This window comes from Mustela nivalis, assembly GCF_964662115.1.
Source record: "Mustela nivalis genome assembly, chromosome: 1".
NCBI lineage: Eukaryota > Metazoa > Chordata > Mammalia > Carnivora > Mustelidae > Mustela > Mustela nivalis.
In genome coordinates, this window is record NC_139020.1 from 76,644,190 (window position 1) to 76,666,379 (window position 22,190).

Here is a 22,190-nt window from a genome sequence, read left to right on the forward strand (position 1 = left end):
CCCTAGATACTATGTTTATTGTGCCTTTGGGTTAGTTGATTCTTCTTCCAAACACAGCTTAAATATCAACTCTTCCTGGAAATTTTTTTGAGCACACTCCCCCAACACACACAAACATGTGCCTTACTTTTTATCTCCTCTATTTTCATCACACATTCTATAGGTTTCATTAAACTTAATAATAAACTGAAATCAGGTGCCTCTTAGCGCAGTAGGTAGCGCATCAGTCTCATAATAAACTGAAATCAAGACTGTTACTAATTCATCTTTATGTCTCTCAAGGTTTCTGTTGTAGATCTTGACACTTTCTAAGCAACAGTGAATGTATTTTGATTTGAGATGTAATTCAAGTACTAAAAATATGGATTCTAATAGTTAAGGAAATCTTCAGTAAAGAAGACTCTATTTAGATCGCCCTAGGGGCATAGATAAGTGTCAGATCCTAGGTCATAAACTACTGAATATGTATGATAGAAAGGTTTTATGGATCACATCGGCCAGAATAATAGGTGATGAAATTGCATACATAAATTGGGGCCAGATTAGGTAAAACCTTGAATTCCAGGCAGAGAATTAGGGTCTTGATGTGGTAAGCCATGGGGAGACACTTAAATAGGAAAGCAACATGATGAAAATGGTATTTTTAGTGATCAAAGCAGGGAAAGTCTGGAGGCAAAGAAACCAGAGAGAGATTATAGAAATGGGCAAAAATGGATGGACTATATGTCAAGTTTAGTCGCTATATGCTAGTTTAGTCTCTTCTTGCTTGGTTTTACCCTTAATTTCACTTTCACAGTAAATACAGGCATTTTCTTCAGGGTATTCATTTTCTAAACTAATTCTAGGTTTAAAAAAAAAATCATGATCCTAAATATGATGATATATCCTTCATCAGAAACTTTAAGTATTTATTCATTAGATGAAGGAATAAATGTAAATTTCAGATCCAATCATTCAATAAACATGCAATTTTTGAATGATGCAGGAAACTTCTTTTGGTTTAGACTGTAGCAGATTCAAATTTAAAAATATACTATTACATATGTGTCAATTTTCAATAAAAGAATTCTCAGTTACATTAGTTTATTTAATTGTATCAATGACCTCTCAGTATTACATTAACCCCATTTCAAAGAAAAGGAAACTAATAAGCTATGACACTAAGAGGGAATCTAGGGCGTCTGACACAGAGCCTGTCTGCCTTCCACTGATATTCTCAAGGAAGCATATATGTGATGCAGTTATATCAGAAAGTAAGGGACTTAATGACACAAAGTCCAGATGCCTTGCCAAGAAATAAGACCTCATGGAAAAATTGACATTATCGATGAGTTTTGAAATTGTAGCTTGTTGAGGGAACATTATAATATAGAAAACAGCAAGAATGCAAATGTGGAGGAAGGAATCATTTTGTCATGTGGTTGGGAAAGTGTGTAAATGGCAATACAGAGAAAAGCTGTGTGCTGAGCAGTACAGAGAATTGAACTGGATCAGTAAGATATGGTGAGAGAAAAATGGGACATCAAGAAGGTCTCCAGGATTTATAATAGGAAAACCAAGTGTCTGGTCAGGCCATCTACCAGGAGTAGGAATATGGAAGGAAGAATGCAAGGGAAGGAGAACTGAGGAGGGAAAGGACGATCAATTTAGTGTTGAATATGCAGTATTCACATGGAGTTATTCTTCATGTGGAGTTGTCCAGTAGACCACTGGTGATGGCAAAACAAAGTAAAACAAGGAGACAAGGTGCCCCAGAGTAATCCATTACCAAAGAAAATGCAGGAAGATAAAAGGATTTCGCTAAAACAGAAATATGTTTCAGTGTGTAAAGGTATGATGTTTGGGTTCTCCATCCATCTTAGAGAGAAGAAACAAAAGGATAAGATTTTAAATGTTACCCTCAGTAGCATTTGCAATAGTAATGACTACCCATGACATAAGAAGCTCTGTATATGAATGGGGCCAATGGTGATTGGTCAAGCCTATAAAATACCAAGGGTAGAAGTTTGGTGTTTGCCAGGTACTATTGAATTTTATCCTCTCAAAAACTTATGAGGTGATTTTAATTATCTTCAAGCTAGAGAGGCAGGAATAGAGTCTGTACTACTCTTCCACTGGATGGGAGAGCCAGTGTTCAACTTCGGATTTGCCTGACTCTAGAACATGCACTCTTACCTACTATATTGTAAACTTCACTAAAATTAATGGGCTATAGAGAAGTCTTAATGCTGGAGTACAAAACAGTAACTGAATGTGTTCCAAATTATAGTTCACATTTCACTACAATGCAGTAAAGGTGAGCTCGTCACCAACTGTAATCAGTAATAAGGAATTAAAGATATTTAGCATATATTACAGTAATTAAATAAACCTACCCTAATTCCATTCTTCTTTCTTTCTAACCTTTTAAAGTCTCAATAGCATGCCAGACTGTATGTCTCATTTTCAGTTCTTTTCATAAGTAAGTGGAAGAGAGATATAAATTGCAAACAAATAAATAAGAAATAAGAAAGTTTCTTTTTCTCTGGTTTTCCTCAACTTCTGTGTAAATCTCATTTAAATACTTTGCGGTACAGCCATTCCTTTTCTAGCTTTCAGATGGTGAGCTTTTTAGTCATCATTTTACAAGGCCAACACATTTGTTCACTGGAACAGTCATAGAGAAGCCAAGAACAATAATTCTTATCATTTTATTCTTAGGGAGTGAATCTATTTTATACCATCTTTGGATACAATGTAAATCTCAGAATCAGAAGCTAGTCTGTGTTTAAATGAATTAACTTCACACTGAAGTAACCATGATGCTTTGGGCCATAAATTATGCTGATTTAAAAGAATTCAGCAAAACATTCCAAAAGTGGTTACAGAGCCAAAGAGACTGAGATCTTTTACTTTTAAAGGAAGTTATTCTTCATAGCAGTAGCCAGTGAAATTCACAGTTTTCATTATTGCTGTAACATTATTGGTATAGTGTATTTTAGTGTCCCAGCAATGAAAGAAAGCAATATGACCATTATTAGCACACCATAGTTATCCTCCTCACTAAAAACACATTAAACATTTTCCCCTCAAAATTTTTTTCAGAAGAACTGAGTGTATTTTCTCCTGAAATAATGAAATACAGAGAAAGAATACTTTTACATTAGAAAAAACTAGAATAATAACTAGAATAAAAACTAGAATAACACATATTTTGAATTTAGGGTTTTATCAAAGAACTTCCTCTTATAAATAGGATTGCATTATTCAGGTCTATTAATAAAAATGTTTTTAATTAGCTCTCACTTGGCTATAGAAGTGTAGGTAAAGATATGCATTCATGGACTTCTTCCTATCTGCTTTTTGTTTTCCCATGTGCTTTACATATATTTGCCACTTTTTCTTAATACAGACCCTATGGAATAGATATTACTGCTACTCTTACTTGATAAGGAAACTGAGGTTTGGAGGGATCATTACTTATCCCAAGTCAGTTAGTTTGTGAGGGGCCCAGCAGGTATTCAAAGACTTCCTTAATCATTAAGGAAATCATACTTCCTTAATGCTTGGCAAAATTACTATGCTTATTATATATTTTAAATTAACTTTATTATAGTATAATTTAAATATAATGAGCTATACATACTTTAAGTGTGTAGTTCAATGAGTTTTGACAGATGGATGCACCATTATGGGAAAGCTGCAGAACATTCCACCATCCCGAGGAGTTCCATTTGGTGCCAAAATCCCACCCCTTCTTATTCCTTGACAATCACTGATATGTTTTCTAACACTAGATATAATTTATTTTATTACATGCGTGTTCTGTTTAACAACACAATAACTTGAAACAATATGCTACTTTTGTTAATATCAGTTAATATTACTAAATCTAATTCCTTACCAGATAATATGGCAATTAGTTTAGGGACTAAAGGAACAATGGATGTAAGGAGGGAGGAAAAAAGCATATCAACGAAATGAAAAGTCAAGCCAAGAAAGAATACATAAATTTAATATGGTCTTATATGCGTGAAAGTGATAGAACCTGATTTGTAGGCATAATCGCTAGGTCCAGATAATCTAGACTGTAGAGTCATGGAATCATAAGGTTTCTGTCTGCCAGACATGATACTTTCAGCCTCCTCTCCTGTCCTCCCTGTCTATCAGCTTCTCCGCTACCATGGGGGACATAAGTCTTTCCAGACACTTTTTATCTTGGGTCTTGAGCCACTGTTCTGACCTGTGATTCAGCCAGCAAGTGAGAGAACCAGGTTGCTATAAGTCTTGACAAACCAGTGTGAAATCTTTTTATTTCTTTATTATATGATCCTTCTGGTTTAATTAAAAGAAATAAAGAGTGATTTATAAATGGATGAAGCACTTTGAATGGTAAATAGAAAAATTACAACAACATTCAGATACTTAAGCCAAATGTAGTTTTGTTTTCTATGACTGATCTGCTTTTCCTTTGACATCTTCATCTCTTTGAGTGGTGAATGGGAAAACAAAGTACTTTTTTAACTTATTTCTTTCCTATTAAACTGTCTCTTCTGGTTGATTCTGTCCTTCTCAGGTAAGTACTCCAGATGCCCTCCCTTCCTCCATGCTTTTTAGAGACATGCTATGTGTGCATAAATGATCTTTCTTAGGTAGACAGAGGTAACAGAGAAGGATTCTCAAGGCCACAATGCCTTCAGGAAAATATCTCTCTACCATGGATGTTCTGTTCTCTTTTGATCAGGTTTTGTCATCTCTTTCCACAATCTGATGAAGCATCCAGGTGGTCTCTCGACCTCCTCCTCTTTTCTTTATCACATCTTGCTTCTTCTCAAGGGACTTAACCTCAAAACAGAGTACATTCTGCATACCAGGGAAGGAGCAATAAGATCTAGTCAGACCTCTGGCTCCAGATTCCTCAATAGAAGCTACAGAAATTTGAAAATTCCCTTTATATTGTAGCAATACTAAAATTTTAAGTTCTTGTCTTACTAAGAACAGAAAATACAATTTTGCAGTTCAAAACTTAGTACTGATGCTCTCTCACTCTCTTGTTTTATTCTCTGATATAGCAATGCTAATCTTCCTCTGGGCAAAATAAAGTAATACGGAGAATTATATATTAAAAAGAGAAAATCATATGAATAGACATATTGAAATGTACTGCCATTATTTTATTTATAAATACCATGGAAAAAAGTTAAGAAATAATAATACAACTTTGCTTAATATTGTTCTGTAGTGTCCCTTTCTAACAGGGTCAAAACTTGATAGCCAGGCATTTGAATTTTCCACAAAATTATTCATCTCATCTTGAACTATCCTTTAGGCACTTGTTACACACATGTTCAAAACACAACAGATTAATCATTATTTCTCTAAACAATGTTTACTGTTCTGTTTCCATATCTTTGCTCAAGCTTTTATCACTGCCTGGATTTCTTTTTTCATTCATTTGGACCAACGTACATCTTGTCTTTGCCACAAAGTCAGGCAATACTGATAATTCTCTATCCTATACTTTTGCATCTCTATCATATACTGTATCTCCATTATAATGGTTTCTTTTTCTGTTATGAATTAGAGGTACTTCTTAATGGGTCTTTCTCCCACACTATAGTGAGTGGCTATAGGGCAGGAACTGTGAACAATTCACCTTGGTCTCACCCACAATATCCAGAAGGTGCCTTATACATAATACATGATACATGGTGTGCAGTCATACATATCTGTGATGTTGGTTGAATGCAAACAAAAGAGAGAAGATGTCTTCTAGTTAGTTACTTCCTGTAAAATTCAAAAGAAGTATACCTCGCCTTTTGGAATGAAAATGAACCTAATATAGTAGAAGTCTCACCTGCAGTCCATGTAACACAGAGAACTTCACTAAAGAAAGCGAATTTCTTCAAAAAGAAAAATACTTTTCCAGCTATTAAGAGAGTCTGTTCAGAAATTTTGCTTTAAAATCTCTACAATTTTGCAAATAGTAATGCATTTTCTTATACCACTTGGAAAATTACATGAAATTAGGTATGCAGATCTCAATATCCAAATATCAAAACAATATAGATTACTTATTGTAATTTCAGAAAAGCAACTATAATAAGTAAAGTGTCAAGGATAGTAATTCAAGGGAAATTAAAAGTAAAAAAAATTAATACTGACTAATTTATGTCTAAAGAGTATATCTTAAAGTATATTATTCTATTTAAAGAGTGAGAAGGCAGGGGTTTCTGGGTGGCTCAGTTGGTTAAGCATCTGACTCTTGATATCAGCTCAGGTCATGATCTTGGGATCTGTGGGATTGAGCCCCACATTGGGATCCCTGCTCAGGGGGCTATTATCATAGAGATGAAACAAGATTATTGATGAGTTGCTAATAGCTGAAGCTTGGATGTGCCCATGGGCAGTTTATTACCCTATCCTCTCCGTATGGGTGTATGTTTGCTATCTTCCAGAATAGAAGTTCTTTTTAAAAAATATACTATTATATATAATAGATTTATGCTTTATACTTCAGTGTTTAAAGATGCACAATTACTTTTATTAGGATCAGATGAAATGTTTGCATACATATAAGAATCTCATCACTAAAAAATATATATATATTTGACCAGAATCATCCTATGTAAAATGAGATGCTCACACTCTGAAAAGTCTGAGGAAACTGAGATGATTAAGGAAATAACTAATTCAGGATTCCAATCTCATGCTCACTTCAAGTACATGTGCCTTATCTGTTATGGCTGGCAGATGTACCCCAAGTATTTACATTACTTGTCTCTCTTAATGAGCATAAAACTCATTCACGTAATATGAATGTATATGAATGTATGCGTGATACAATGCCAGCATATATATGGCGTTAGATAGCAGAATTGTATTGTTTTCTTGTTATATTTGTAGCTGCTCTAAATTTTATACATTGTGGACCCTTAAACAATTAATGGAGAATTCATGTTCATTTTCTAATAACTAAAGAGTAATTTTTCCATTTACAATAAACACATGCATAGCACTAAATAAAGGAATGAATTTAAGTAGGTATCAGGAGACTGGGATTTATTTATTTATTTATTTATTTATTTATTTAAAGATTTTATTTATTAATTTGACAGAGAGAAATCACAAGTAGACAGAGAGGCAGCCAGAGAGAGAGAGAGAGGGAAGCAGGCTCCCTGCTGAGCAGAGAGCCCGATGCGGGACTCATCCCAGGACCCTGAGATCATGACCTGAGCCGAAGGCAGCGGCTTAACCCACTGAGCCACCCAGGCACCCAGGAGACTGGGATTTTAAACTTGCTTTCAAATCCTGCTGCCTTTCTGGTCAAGAGCATGTCACTTAAATTCACTGAACCTTAGTTTCTTTATCTGTTAAGTGGTTGCTTTAAAGTTTTTTGTTTTTTGTTTTTTGTTTTTTTGGCAGTGTTACTTCAAAGAGTAAATGAGAGAGGATAGGAAAATTAATGTTTTGTACATCTACCATGTGCTGGGCACTCTGATAATTTCTTAACATAAAAAAAAAATCCTTCAGTTGTATATATTTTTTTTTCTTTTTAAATTGGATTCAAGGAGAATAAACAATGAGATGCTATGGGTAAAAGGGCTGAGCAGGTATAGACAGTAGGCACATACTAAAGGTTTGCCCTAGTTCTTTGTTTACAGTACATATTCAAAACTGCTGTGGAATGAATGACTTTTAATAGTCAAACCTAAAGAATTTGATAACAGTTATCAGATTTCAAATCACATAGTAGTCTTCTGATACTTTTAGTTCCTTGTAGATCCTCTACTTTCTGTGGTTTTTAATATTACAGTGTGACAAATCCATGAATTGATTACATTACATCCCAGAGAAGAGTTTAAATATATATTTTTACAGTTAAATATAATTAAAATGTATTTGAAAACTTGAGATAAGTGTGAGACTATACATCACCTCTACTCATATGTGGAATATAAGGAAGAGTGTGGAGGCCCACAGGGGAAGGGAGGGAAAGCTGAATGTGGGAAGAAATCAGAGAGGAAGACAAACCATGAGAGACTCTGGACCTTGGGAAACAAACTCAGGGTACAGAAGGGAGGGGGGTAAGGTGATGGAGTAACTAAGTGATGGGCATTAAGGAGGGCACATGATCTGCTGAGCACTGGATGTTACACAACTAATGAATCATTGAACACTACATCAAAAACTAATGAGGTACTACATGTTGGCTAATTGAACTTAAATTTATATATATATATATACACATACATATAAAATGCATGTTATTAGTGAAATAAATGGATAAATGTACAAATAGTTTATGATATTTCTTATTTTTAACTATATATACCTTCATTAGTACAAATAAATACTTTATTTTCCAGAGTCAGTTATTCTTAAAGAAAAATTTTATGTTCCATGTAGTCTGCCTTTGAGAAATTTAGATCTTCATGGTTGGGAATTTTAGTTGAAATGGGACATGAAATTTTTTGAGTATTGAGGTGCCCACTGGAATGTGACAATTCCCATTTAAAACCTCTATTTATGTAAACTTGATGCCTCAGTTTACATACAGAGTGATATTCAGTGGGTGTACTGTAGCTTTTGCTTTAATAGAGCATATCATGCTTAGCGAAATAAGTCAAGCAGAGAAAGACAACTATCATATGATCTCCCTGATATGAGGAAGTGGTGATGCAACATGGGGGCTTAAGTGGGTAGATGAAGAATCAATGAAACAAGATGGAATTGGGAGGGAGACAAACCATAAGTGACTCTTAATCTCACAAAACAAACTGAGGGTTGCTGGGGGGAGGGGGTTGGGAGAAGGGGGTGGGATTATGGACATTGGGGAGGGTATGTGCTTTGGTGAGTGCTGTGAAGTGTGTAAACCTGGTGATTCACAGACCTGTACCCCTGGGGATAAAAATATATGTTTATAAAAAAATAAAAAATTTAAAAAAAAATAATGTATTACTTTTTTTGAAAACTGGAATTCCTATTTTGGAGGCCAAAATAAGTGAAATTACTACCTAGGACTTTTAGAATTTGTTATATAATTTAATGATGCTTTTCATTGTGTTTACAAAACCATGAATATTAAAATGATAAAAGTAAAATCTTTTATCATTTAAATTTTTCAAAAAGTTTTCCTGCTTTGGTTTGCTTGGTCATGGAGCTTAGAACCTTTTTAGAACTTACACATATATGCCACAATAATGAATGAAATTTAATTTCATAGAGCTTTGTGTTAATGTTAACCTCCATAGCTCATTTCTGACTGCACATATTTTCTTCTGCCAACTCTGTATATGGATTCATCTGTATACAAGTTCCCACTGCTTGTTTAATTATCCGTCCCCTTCCACTAGTCTGTTCTTTCTATTAACCTTCTCTATGTTTCTTGACCATGCATTGAAGCAAGTCATCTTATTTTCTAAGCAAATCATCTCAAAAGGCTGAATTTTGTTAAAGATCCAAGGAAAAAACCAATAACTTAAAAGTGAATATCAGACACCACTTCTAAATTTCCTTGACCGTTACTCTTGTGTTGAAGTTTAAAAAATATAATCACAATAAGGAGTGCACTATTTGTCTTACCGTAGCAGGAGAAGAGAGACATATGTGAAATGACAGCTGTAGCAACCTTGACTTCCATAAAGTTACATTTAAAGATACAATGTAAATAAGAGTAGAAATTATCAATATTATTTACATATAATCTATATGTCTCTAAGGCTTCTCAAGTCTGAAGATACTCTTTCTTGTAATATCAATAGTAAAGTTGCACCATCACTCAAAGACAAAATGTAACTATATATTTTTTTAAGATTTTGTTTATTTATTTGACAGAGATCATAAGTATGCAGAGAGGCAGGCAGAGAGGCAGGCAGTATGCAGAGAGAGAGAGAGAGGAGGAAGCAGGCTCTCTGCTGAGCAGAGAGCCCATGCGGGGCTTGATCCCAGCACCCTGGGATCATGACCTGAACTGAAGGCAGAGGCTTGAACCCACTGAGCCACCCAGGTGCCCCATAACTAGTTTTGTTTTGTTTTCTTTCTTTTTTTTTTTTTTAAGTAAAGATTTTGCTTATTCACTGAGAAAGAGAGCAGCAGCAGCAGCAGGAGGCCCAGAGGGAGAGGGAGAGAGAGAATCCCAAGCAAATGCCCCACGGAACATGGAGCCTGATGCAGGGCTGGATCCCATGACTCTGAGATCATGACCTGAGCCAATATCAAGAGTCAGACACTTAATTGACTGAGCCACCCAGGCACCCCAAAATGTAGTTACTTTTCATCAATCCCACTATTCTTCTTCTTTTTAATTTTCTTCTTCCTCCTCTTCTCCTTCTTTTCTTTCCATACAGTTCAGTCATAAGGCCATTCAATGTAGCTAATTTAGGTAAATACCTGCACAGATTTCATGGGTGGGGAAGAAGGGGGATTCCCTGAAGAAGAGTGTTCTAGTTTGGGGTACCTGAGTCTAAGCAGGGTGAGGAGGGCATCCATCCGTGAAAACAGTCAAGCAAAAGACATCATCACCCAAGAATGTGAAATGGGATTTCACAGGGGAGAGTCCGGCCTGAGAGGCATAGCAAGGGAAAGAGGGTATTTATGCAGAAGTAGCATAAGAAGTGGCAGTGGTGATGGCAGAGAGATCACATAAAGGGAGGTTGATCAAATAATTAACAAGTAATATATTTAAGATACTAGGATCCAGCTTTCTCATGATCACAGAAGGCAGTTCAAATACAATAAGAAAAAAAATAGAATTAACCTTATTTTGGAATTGGTAGTATCAGTGTGAAATAGTGGTTTTTAATAAGTAGGTAAAGATGGAGAAATATAGATGTATGTATGCTGTGCATACGTGTCTATTATGTGTGTGTACATACATACACTTGTGCCTTAGCTTGTCCACTGAGTGGTATGGGGGCAGTAGTACTCTACTAGTCAGGAGTGCCCATGACTAACACTCAGATCCTGGCTTCTAAACACCAGTCTTCACTGACAGGAAGTAGGGCTTTAGGTCTGAAGGCAATACAAGATGAACATATACTATGCCTTTGTGTCAGAAACTAAAGAATTACTCAAAGAGTGATGGCAGCATATCCAAGAACACAGTAGTAATTTAAAAGATATTTGTTAACCCAACTGAGGAAAAGTTGTGCTTTTGTCATAAAAGTGGATGTACAGGCCAATGGAACAAATAAAGAGCCCAGAAATACTCACATACATGGTTGATTGTTTTTCAACAATGATGTAAGATAACTCAGTGTGGAAAGGTGGAAAGTACAACTTCTCCAGTCATGATGCTAAAATGGTTTTTTTGCTGCATGGAAAAAAAAAAAACTCAACTCTTACTTTACATCTTCACATCATATTTTTAAAAATCAGTACAAAATGGACCATACTTAAATGTCGGAGCAAAACCTATCAAACTCCAAGGAAAAAACATAGGGTAAATTCTTAGTGAACTTTGGATTAGTGAAGATTTTTTTTTAATACAAAGCAAAGCAGAGTGATCATTTAAAATTTTGGAAAAATTTGGACTTTATAAATAAGCAATTTTCTTCAAAATTTTGAAGAGAACTTGCATCTAGGATATATTGAGCATTCTTACAACTTAATAAGAAGAAGGCAACTCAAATGGAAACAAAAAAAATGTCAACAGACATTTCACCAGTGAGGATATATGGATGGTAAATGTGTACATGCAAAGATGCTCAACATGATTAGTCATCACTAAGGAGATGTAAATCAAAGTCACAAGAGGATAACACTACACCCTCACTGGAATGGCTAAAACTTTAAATACTGACCATACTCAGTGGGACATAAGTAATCAGAACTCTTATATTCTTCTGGTGGGAATGAAAATGGCACAGTTACTTTGGAAATGAGGCAAAAAAACAGGCAAAAAAAATATAAAGGAATACATAATGTATTATCCTATTCATATAAATTTCTAGAAAATACAAACTAACATCAAAGGACCTGTCTATATCTATTCTTTTTTTTTTTCGTGTAAAACTTGAGTTTTATTGTGTCATTATATGTCTTCCAAGTTATCCATTGTGCATTTTATGAAATACCATTAAAAGCACTGGTTACTCCTTCTCTAGATCTCTGTTTCCTCCATAGCCAATAATAAAAGAAGTGATACATAGTTTTGGCTTTTGGTTTAGGCAACCCCTCACTTCCAGCATCAGTATCATTATTTGCCAAGTGAGCTAAAATAACAGCAGTGACTTACTACATTAAATACTTATTTCTTGTTCATGTTGTCAAAGAGTTGGTAATTAGCTGTAGCTCTGTCTTAGCTGTGGTTCCATTTCATATATTCTTCATTTGATCAAAACTGTAGAAGTAGCCCCAATATGGCACAAACTCATTTCAGTATCTTGTACTCTCCATCTTTGTTAAGAACAGTTTCCAAAATCTCCTTACTTTTAGAGCTCTATGTTAGAGTTGGCCAGAAGATTTTGTTTGATATCAATTCTGCACCGAAGCTCAGAGACCAGATGTAAAGACTCAAAGCCCCACGTTTGGGTGCCAAATAACGAAGTTTTAGAATGTAAGTGAGGTTTGGTGGAGTGAGGCCCGGAGCCAATGACCAAGAAAGAATTCTTAAGACATCTTTAGTGCAAAATGGTGGTTTGTTAAAGCACAGGGACAGGACCTGTGGGCAGAATGAGCTGCCATGCTGGGGTTGTAAAGGGTGGCTTATATATATCTATTCTATAAAATATTGACCCGTGACCTATAAGAGTGCCATGAAAGGCAAAGACAGACCAAGGAACTAGTCTAGGAATCTGAAGAAACTTGGCAACTTAATATGAAGAAAGACACTGACCTCAGTATGTTTGCTACAAAGGCGTCACTGGGACACTTGGCAAGTTTGAATGTGGTGTGAGGATTAGATTGGACTCAAGCACCTTATTGGAACTGCTGAAAATACTTGAATAGAATCTGATTAGATGTAGTAATATGTCAAAATTCACTTCTTAGTTTTGTTTTTATTGTAATTACTTTTAAAAATGTCCTGGTTTATAGGAAATACTAAATTATTCGGGGTGATGGGTTCATCGGTTTGGCCACTTCTCAAGTACTTCAGGAAAAAAGAAACTATTCTTTGCACCGTACTTTCAATTTTTCTATAAATTTTATTAGGTAGATCGATAGATAAATTCAGGTAAGTAGATAGATCTAGATAAAAGGACTGAATGCATGAACAATATTTTTTCCATATTTATCTATTTAAATTTATAGAGGAATTGCAGGACTTATTTTCAGTTAATTCCATCCTTTTCCTTGAAATTTCTCAATCAGGCTCTAGAATCTTACTTTCCCTAACAAAATGTCTCATTAAGATCTCCACCCCATCACCAGCAAATGGATATACATTTCTCCCTGGAGGAACTCTGCAGTCCTCCTCCAGCAAAGGTCTACAACCAGGTGGCCCAAGAATTTCATCTGAGGCAAAGACATATTTTATTGGTCTGCAGAGTCTGTGTTTGTTTGTTTTCCCCTGTGCCTGTGTCATCATTGTACTTTAGAAGCAGTTTACTTTTTAGTTTTATAGGCCAGATGGAAGAGAAATCTTGCTCTAGCGTGGATCCTACCCAGACTCTTAATTCATATCTGATTTAGATGAAGATATTTGGGATTAGGGGGTAAATGAGAGTTAGATGAGATTTTGGACTTCAGCTGATGCTGTAATAATACATTGAGACTTTGGGGAATGTTAGGATGGAGTGAGTGAGTATATTTTCCATGTGGGATGGATATGAGTATTTGGGGCCAGAGAAGGGACAAAGCAGGCAGAGAAATGCACCACTACCACCACCCCAACCAATACCCTAACCCACCATTTCCCCACCCCAGTTCCAAAAGAAAATATTTACAGAAAAACTCTGGAAACTATGAATGTTACCTTTTTTAGGAAAAGGCCCTTTTCAGCTGTGATTCAATTAAGGATCTTAAGGCAGTTCTGAGTTATCTGGGTGGGCCAAAATGCAATGACAGGTTTCCTGGAAGGAGAAAGTCAGAGGGATATTTGAGGCAGACAGAAAAGGAGAAGAGGTTATGATGTAAAGACAGAGTTGGAAACCAGAGTGACATCGTCACAAGTCCAGGAATGTCACATCAGCCACCAGAAGCTGGAAGACAAGAAACAAGTTGTCCTCTTAATCCCCCAGAGGGAGTTTAGCCCTAGCAATTTCAGACTTCTAGCACCATTCTAGGCCCTGGCTTTAAAGTGGTAAGCAAAACTAACAAAGTCTCCACCTCAAGGCATTTACATATTAGTGGGGGAGACAGATAAGAAACAAATATCCATCCTCAAATAGTGAGATGTGAATTGATGGGAAATAAGGCAGGAGGAAGAATCCATAGATGATTTGGGGGGGCGGGGGAGATGCTATTTTTGGTTAAGACTCTTAATTATTCTCAATACCCATTATCCTGAATGATAGAAGGAAACACGGCTCCCTGAGTAGAAACTGTACTTCTCAGGCTCCTTTGTAGCTAGGCCATCTGACAATGTTTTGGACAATAGAATGAGAAGAGAAACAAGGTGTGCAGATTCTAAGTCACATACTTAGAAAAGGATACCTTTGTTTCTTTTTCCTCTCTTGGCAGGAATGTGAACCAGCTTGAACAAGGACCCTGGGGAATGGCAGAGCCTCCAAATAGAAGCGATCTATATTCCTGAAAGATGTTCAGAAGAGGAGGTGCCTCCCTGTCTATGTATTTCTGGAATGTTATGCAAGAGATAAGTACAGTTCATTTTTTTAAAATCTCAATATTGGGTCTCTTTGTTTTGGCAGCTAAGCCTGCAACCTAACAAATAAGTATTTTAAGTTACATGGACAAGGCAGGCCTTTCTGAGCAGAGACCAGAGACTAAGAAAGCAGAGATTGCAGCGAGGTGGTATGGTATACTGAGAGTTTTATATGCCCTAGTTTGAATTCATTCAAAAGCAAAGTTAGAGGCAAAATTTGGGGGCAGGTACTTGTTTTGAGAGGCAATTCCAGGAAGCACAGATGAAGGAATGGGGGAAAGAAAGGCGGGGAAATAGATAAAAGCATGCCAGTGAGCAGGTCACCCCTAAGACCAGCAGGAGCTCCATTCCATTCAAGATCCCCTGAGGTACTTTATGGAGCATATCTCAGAATACTCCCTTCCTCCAAGAAATGAGAGACAAGGTGAACCCACCATATCCTTCTCCCACAGAGAGTTTTCTCCGGAGGCATTAAAGACCTGGCACCTTTAAACTTCCCCCTGCAAAAGCTGAGCAAGCCCCAGACACAAATCAGTGGAAGGTCTCAGGCTGACAAGTGTAGATACCAGATGTCTGTGGCAGGAAGCTCTAAGTATGTGGAAACTGACTACTTCCCCTGCAGATGAACTCAGAAATGGGCCAAGGGACCATGGGGTAGGACATTAACAGTGTCTGATAGCCAAGTTTTGAATCCCAGGTCTTTCATCTACCAGCTGTGTCACCTAGAATAAGTTACTTAGCCTCTCTGGGTCTCAGATTCCTCATCTGTAAAATGGAGATAATTATAGTACATACCTACTTCATAGGCTTATTGTATTATATATTACCAGAGATATTATGTCTAATAATTAGAATACTGCTTTTCATACGGTAAAAATTATTTGTTAGTTTATTGTTGTCTGAGATAAGATAAGTGTATTGCTCTAAACCATAATCTATTTCTTATTGAATCTTCAGTGCTTGTCACTGAGCTGGACAATAGTTGTAAGTGCTATATAAGTGTTTATTTAATGAGTAGATAAAAAAAATTTTTTTTTGGCTGTTGCTAGACTTCTTGGATGTGTTACAAGTGTGTATCACAGGGAGAAGCAGACTAGTGCCTTCTAACCATATCCTCTCAGGACTACCCAGAAGATTTGTATAATATCACCCTGAGATGGAGTTTACTGTGGGGCCAGTGATTAAGCTTCCTTCATGATGGATCTGAAATATAATCTAATACAGTTGCACAAGTCTATTTTCTTGAGTAATTTTCACATTCCCTTGGGTAATTTTCACATCTCATAGGAGGCTCAGTTATAAATAAAATTAATGAAGTTTCTTGGCAAAACAGAAGAAAATTGAAGTCTAGGCAGCTGATTCTTAAAGAAACCCTAAATGGGAGGAGATTGTGCCAGTGGTTAAGAATGGTACCACTTGAAACCAAGCTAAAATTGATGATTTCCAGAAGATTCCCCAAGGACCAGAATACTAAACAAAGGCCAGGGAATTTTTGTTATATCTATGGAACAGACAGAACACAGAATAATATATATGTAAGTATTGAGAGAAGAAACAGTGAGTATTCCACACAGCAGGCAATTAGAACCCATGATGGACCATCATGGAGGGTAGAATACACTGAAGAAGGAGACGAGGTAGAGAATGAATTCTTACTGAATGTCTCAGGTGGGCCTCAAAACCTTGCATTTAAAGGTTTCAGAAGGCGAAAGATTTATTCGATCTGAAGGGGAGGGGGTTTGGGAGAAGGGGGTGGGATTATGGACATTGGGGAGGGTATGTGCTTTGGTGAGTGCTGTGAAGTGTGTAAACCTGGTGATTCACAGACCTGTACCCCTGGGGATAAAAATATATGTTTATAAAAAATAAAAAATTAAAAAAAAAAAAGGTTTCAGAAGCACTTCCATTTAATCCTCACAATGCTATTTTAAAAAATATTATCCATTAAGTCATGCTAATCTACCTCACTCCAAAATCCATGCTCTTTGTATGTAATTTAAAAGGTGGGAGGGTGTCATGCAATCCCTAAGCATAAGCTAGGAACTACACCCAGATGTTATGAGTAAACTACTGAAGAACTTGTAAAAACACACAAGGATAAGGGAAGGCCTTTGGCTACCAGGTCTTGGTCATTTCATTTATTTGAAAGCAGAAGAGGAAACATCAATTGTCTTCACCCATCTAAAAGTATCTTCATGATTGGGATAAAACTTCGTAGCATTCCACAGAACAGAGAAAATAGTAATAATGATATTGTCTCATCAGATGTCCAAGTCACTTTCAGATTCCAGAAGCTCTGCATGAGAGGTTCTGCAAAGTGGCATTAGAACTCAGGTTCTCAAAAAAGGTGAGGTGGTAAAAACTTTGAAGCCAACAGTAACTTCAAAGGAAATAATGATCATGAAAATACACTCCACTTTGGTTTGGTTTGGTTTTGCATTAAAACTGCTTCAACAAAGAATCTGATATGAACCACAAAAGAAACAATTTTTGAATTTAGGTAGACTGAATGATACAGATAAGCATCTCAGTTTTCTTTTGTTTTGCTTTTCAGTAAAAGGGTTTGAGGGTTTTTTTGTTTTGTTTTGTTGTTGTTACTGTAGTTGGAAGAGGTTGTTTATTCATTTGTTTGTTTTAACTATTTTCCATCACCAGAAAATACAAATAGGTTAAGTGAGTGGGATCAAGGCTTAAAGATGTTCTGGTAAAATTTCTTCTGAGATGCTGGAGAAGGGAGAAGTGCTAGCATTGTGAGTGTGCAACTGTATCCAATAACAGTATCTCATTTGTCTCAGCAAACACAAAGGAGCAAGGAGAAGAGCTTCCTTGCAGATATTTTGTAAAATTTCTTTGGCAGGTTTTCTTTGTATTTTAATCTGGCAATAAATTTCCTATTGACATGAACCTTGTCATCTTGTTTCACTTAGTAGAAATCCCAGGCTAGCTTCATATGTTGTTGATTTTAAAAGAATAAATGATTGTTTGGATTTTTATTAACAAAAAAAGTTTTTATTGAGTTGAACTATATAAAGTTACTGACACTGAGCTTTTTTTTCTTCAAAATTGTAATTTTATATGATTCGATCTAATGTATTCCTGATAGTTTTCCTGAGAATAAGTGATTCCCTCACTACTATTTCTCCTGCTCTATAAGATCCTGGAGTATATTCTTGATTATAAAGGATAAAATACAATTATGGTATGAAAGATTATCATCTGAATTTTTGGAAATGGTAATATTTGTAAAGCATAGCATAGCATTCTGCTACCCACATACTTCATTAAGTTTTGTTGTCTAGTCAATAAGTATTATTGACTGTCTACTGTAATATGATGTTTTTAAAATATAAGACAAGACCTAAGGTCAAAATTTATGGATTCCAATACTGGTTTCCCTGCATTTTAGAGTGTAACACTATCCATATTAATTTATGTCTTCATGTCAAATGTTCTTTTTCTGTAAAGAGGGGCAACGGGGAAGATATCTGACTCAGCGTAGTATGGATGGAATAAACTGATAACTTCGCCTTACAGACCCTGGCTCATAGCAACCACTCAGCGAAGGTGAACAAAACAGGCAACCCTGTTATCATGGAGTTTAGAGTCTAAAAAGGGAGATAGACACAAATTATCACTACTGTCACAAATGTTGTAAAGGAGAAATTGCATCTTTTTTTTTTAATTTTTTAAGATTTTATTTATTGATTCATGAGAGACAGAGAGAGACAGGCAGAGGCAGAGGGAGAAGCAGGCTCCCTGCTCCCGATGCAGGACTCATTCCCAGGACCCTGGGATCATGACTGGAGCAGAAGGCAGACACTTAACCAACTGAGCCACCCAGGTGCCCAGAAGTTATACGTTCTTCTACAAGTGTGAGTAAGAATACTTTGTGGCTAGCAGGAAAGGCCTCCTCTGGAAAATGAGAATTAAGCTGAGGGCTGAAGGATATTCAGTAATAAATCAGGTGAAGGTTTGGTGGAAAGTATACAGGGCAAAAGAAAACCCATGCCCTATATTTAGAGAGACCATGACATTTTAAGGCCTACAAAGCAGCAGTACCCAACCTCTGCAGGTGAGGTGGAAGTAGGGGCCCAGCCACAGGGATTGTTTAAACCATATAAATTCTTTTGAAGTGAAGAGTGAAGTCATTGCCTAAATATGCTACATAACAGAAACTTTATTCTTTCTCAAGTATCTGGTGTGACTTATTTGTTTTGTGGCATTTATTAAAAATAATTTGATGTGAGGTGCCTGGGTGGCTCAGTTGGTTAACCCACTCCCTTCAGCTCAGGTCATGATCCCAGGGTCCTCGGATCAAGGATCAAGTCCCACATCGGGCTCCTTGCTCGGCAGGGAGCCCGCTTCTCTCTCTGCCTCTGCCTGCCACTCTGCCTATTTGTGTGTTCTCTCTCCCTCTCTCTGATAAATAAATAAATAAAATCTTAAAAAAATAATAATTTGATGTGTCTTGGCTTCCTTCAATAGTTATTTCTAAAGGAAAACAGAGTGGGCAGAGTATTTTCTTTGGTCCAGTTTCTCCACTTTAAGAAGGGAGATTTCCAAAGTGTGAGGGTACTGTCCTCTGAACTGCCAAGTGTTTTCAGGATTTCAACACCAACTACAAGTTTGGAGGCATTCCTAAAATCGCTATAAGTTTTGATAATTCACTAGAAGGACTCATAGGACTCACTGAGAGTTAATGTACACATGGTTATGGTTTATTTCAGGGAAAGAATAAATTAAAATCAGCCAATGATGGACAGAATAGGGAAAATTCCAAATGTGAAGTTTTTGTTGTCCTTAGAATGCATTACGTTTCCAGCATTGATGTCTGACAATATGCACTCACTGGTGCCAGCCAGGAAGCTCACCCAACCTTTGGTGTCCACAGCTTTATGGGGCCTTCATTAAGTGAGCATGATTGATTTACTGCCCATGTGGTTGCACTCAGTTCCTAGTTCCCTACTTCCCAGAAGTTGGGTTGATACCATGTGGCCCAAGGGGACTGCCCTGAGTTACCTCAATAGCATAAAATATCAGATGTGGTCCAGAAGAACAAAGACACTCCTATCATCGAAGAAATTCAAAGAGTTTAACAGTTACTTCCCAGTGGCTGGCGATAAAGGCCAGATCTTTCCTTTGGCCAAAACAAATGATTTACTATAAAGGCTACCCTTTGGCTTTTGGCCAAGTCTGTCTTATAGCAAAACAATCATATTTATCTATGCACCTATATTTAGTACAGCTTTTACATAGTAGACACAGCGATAGTATCATATGAATGTGCTACACACTCAGAGGAACCACTCTGGGGGAAGGGACATTTTAAAGAATAAAACTAATCTATCCTATAAAGTCATCACATATATTTCATTTATATTTTTGCTCCTTGATTTACCATAATGTGTACCTTACGATAAACTCATGCAATGTTACTTAGCATAGAAATTATTTGATGATTAACTCAATTCAGTTCTTCCTTAGGCCAGTCATTTGCCATCAGTATTACACTTTGAGGAGGCTTTACCTCATTTTCCCCATTTGATTATCAATATCGATTTTATAACCTTAAGAACAAGGCCAGTGTTACACCTTATTACACTGTGGTGGTAAACATGACTAAAATAAAAGAAAAGAATCAAAACATACTGGCACACTACCAGAGTCCTTAACTCAGTTGTTAACAGTGCAATCCATCACCATATCATACAACCAAAATGTCACCCAGAGTAATGCTACTCAAGTTTGCAAGGTTCCTTTCAACCTTGTCAGGTTGCAAAAGCAGACGTCTTCTTCACCCTTCCAGCATCTGGTATAAAATTGAGCTATAAGACTATATCATCTCTCGTCTGAGCCTCTCTCAAAGTAGTAATGTAATATTTAATTTCCCCCATTATATGACCCACTTATTCCCTCCGACAGTTAGCTACTGACTTTCCCAGCAACATGAACTGCCTAGTGGTACCCAAATATTTCACCTTTGGAAACAACATGAGGCATGGTCCCTGAACAGGTCCAGATTCCCACGAGTAATATTAGTCCAGCAAGTATTTCCCTTCAGCATACTCTCATTATACAAGGTAGGATTACATAGCATATAGCTAGTGGCCTCTCAAATACTAAGCAACTTGTGTGTTACGTTTCCCACCAACCCCAGTTTTGCCAGATGGGGTGAAGGCACAATGAAAACTACCAGGTCCTTAGGAATTCTGACATAAAGGTTTAAAGATATAGATATAGTTTTTTGTTTAGGGACCATCCCTGTTTTTTCTGGCACCAAAAGTCATAGTTCTGGTCTTAGGACCAACCACATTAGGTAAAAAAAAAGTTGAGGTGATAGAAAAAAAGAAAATAAGGTAGTCATACTAGCCTCCACCTTTGTGGGAAGAATTATGTAGTCATACCAGAATATTTCCCCACTTCCTTCTTCTCCGATAACTCAGAAAATTGGGGGAATCTATATGAAGGGCCCCTCTCTTGGCATCCATTATGTTGAACACTTCGTAACACACTTAGGAAGGTGCATAAGCTAACCCTTCCTGCTTTTATCTACCACATTTTTAAACAACAAATGTTCTAATCACCCATTCTAACTCTCTGTCGAACCACTACTCTGTGAATACTAGCTCTGCGCCCATTGTTGGACATAACGTGTTATAAAGTGTGTTCCTTGGTTTAACAGAATGTGCTTGACATCAAATTGATGTCTCCAAAGACCACCCTCAGTTTCCATAATTTGCTAAAAAGACTCATAGAAGTCTCTGGGAGCTATTATACACACAGTGATGGTTTATTACACGGAAATGATACATTAAAATCAGTCAAGAGAAAGCACAGAGCAGAATCTGGGAAGACTTCAAACACAAGACTTCCCTTATCCTTGGGACACATTTTTCTTCTGGCATCAATGTGTGGTAATATGTGTAGAGTACTGACAACCCAGGAAGCTCATATGAACCTCGGTGCCCAGACTTTGTATTGGGGTTTCATTACTTGGGCCTGACTGGTTGAGTGCCCACACGGCTGCACTCAATTTCCAGCCCCAGCTGTCAGAGCTCAGGCTGATAACATGGGCACAGAGAAACAACAAAGCAGAATTGTGCCTACGTACATTAATAGCAATTTAAACCTATAGTAGAACTTAAAACAGAGTATTCAAACAAAATAAGTAGAACTTAGAAGAGAGTATTGAAACAAACAAAATGGCTGGTGCTCTATGGATCATGGAGGATAAGAGTATGTATGTATAATAGAGGGAATTAACTCTGTCATAATACATTATACATAATACATAATACAAGAGTATGTATGTATAATAGAGGGAATTAACTCTGGCATAATACATGCCTTAATTAGCATTCACAGAAACTCATTCTTTCTGTGCTTTGCAACCTGTGCCATTGCCATACCTTTATGGAAGGTAGCAATTTCTTTTTTATGAAAA

General features: G+C 36.7%; 1 long non-coding RNA gene across 1 annotated transcript in view; it reads left to right on the top strand.

The window, feature by feature from the left end:
• Positions 1-14,911, top strand: part of LOC309870970 — a 248,047-nt gene extending 233,136 nt beyond the window's left edge. The window contains exon 5 of the long non-coding RNA XR_014314909.1: positions 14,605-14,911. This is a non-coding gene — a long non-coding RNA (uncharacterized lncRNA). The remainder of the gene's footprint in view (positions 1-14,604) is intronic.
• The last annotated feature ends 7,279 nt before the right edge of the window (positions 14,912-22,190 follow it).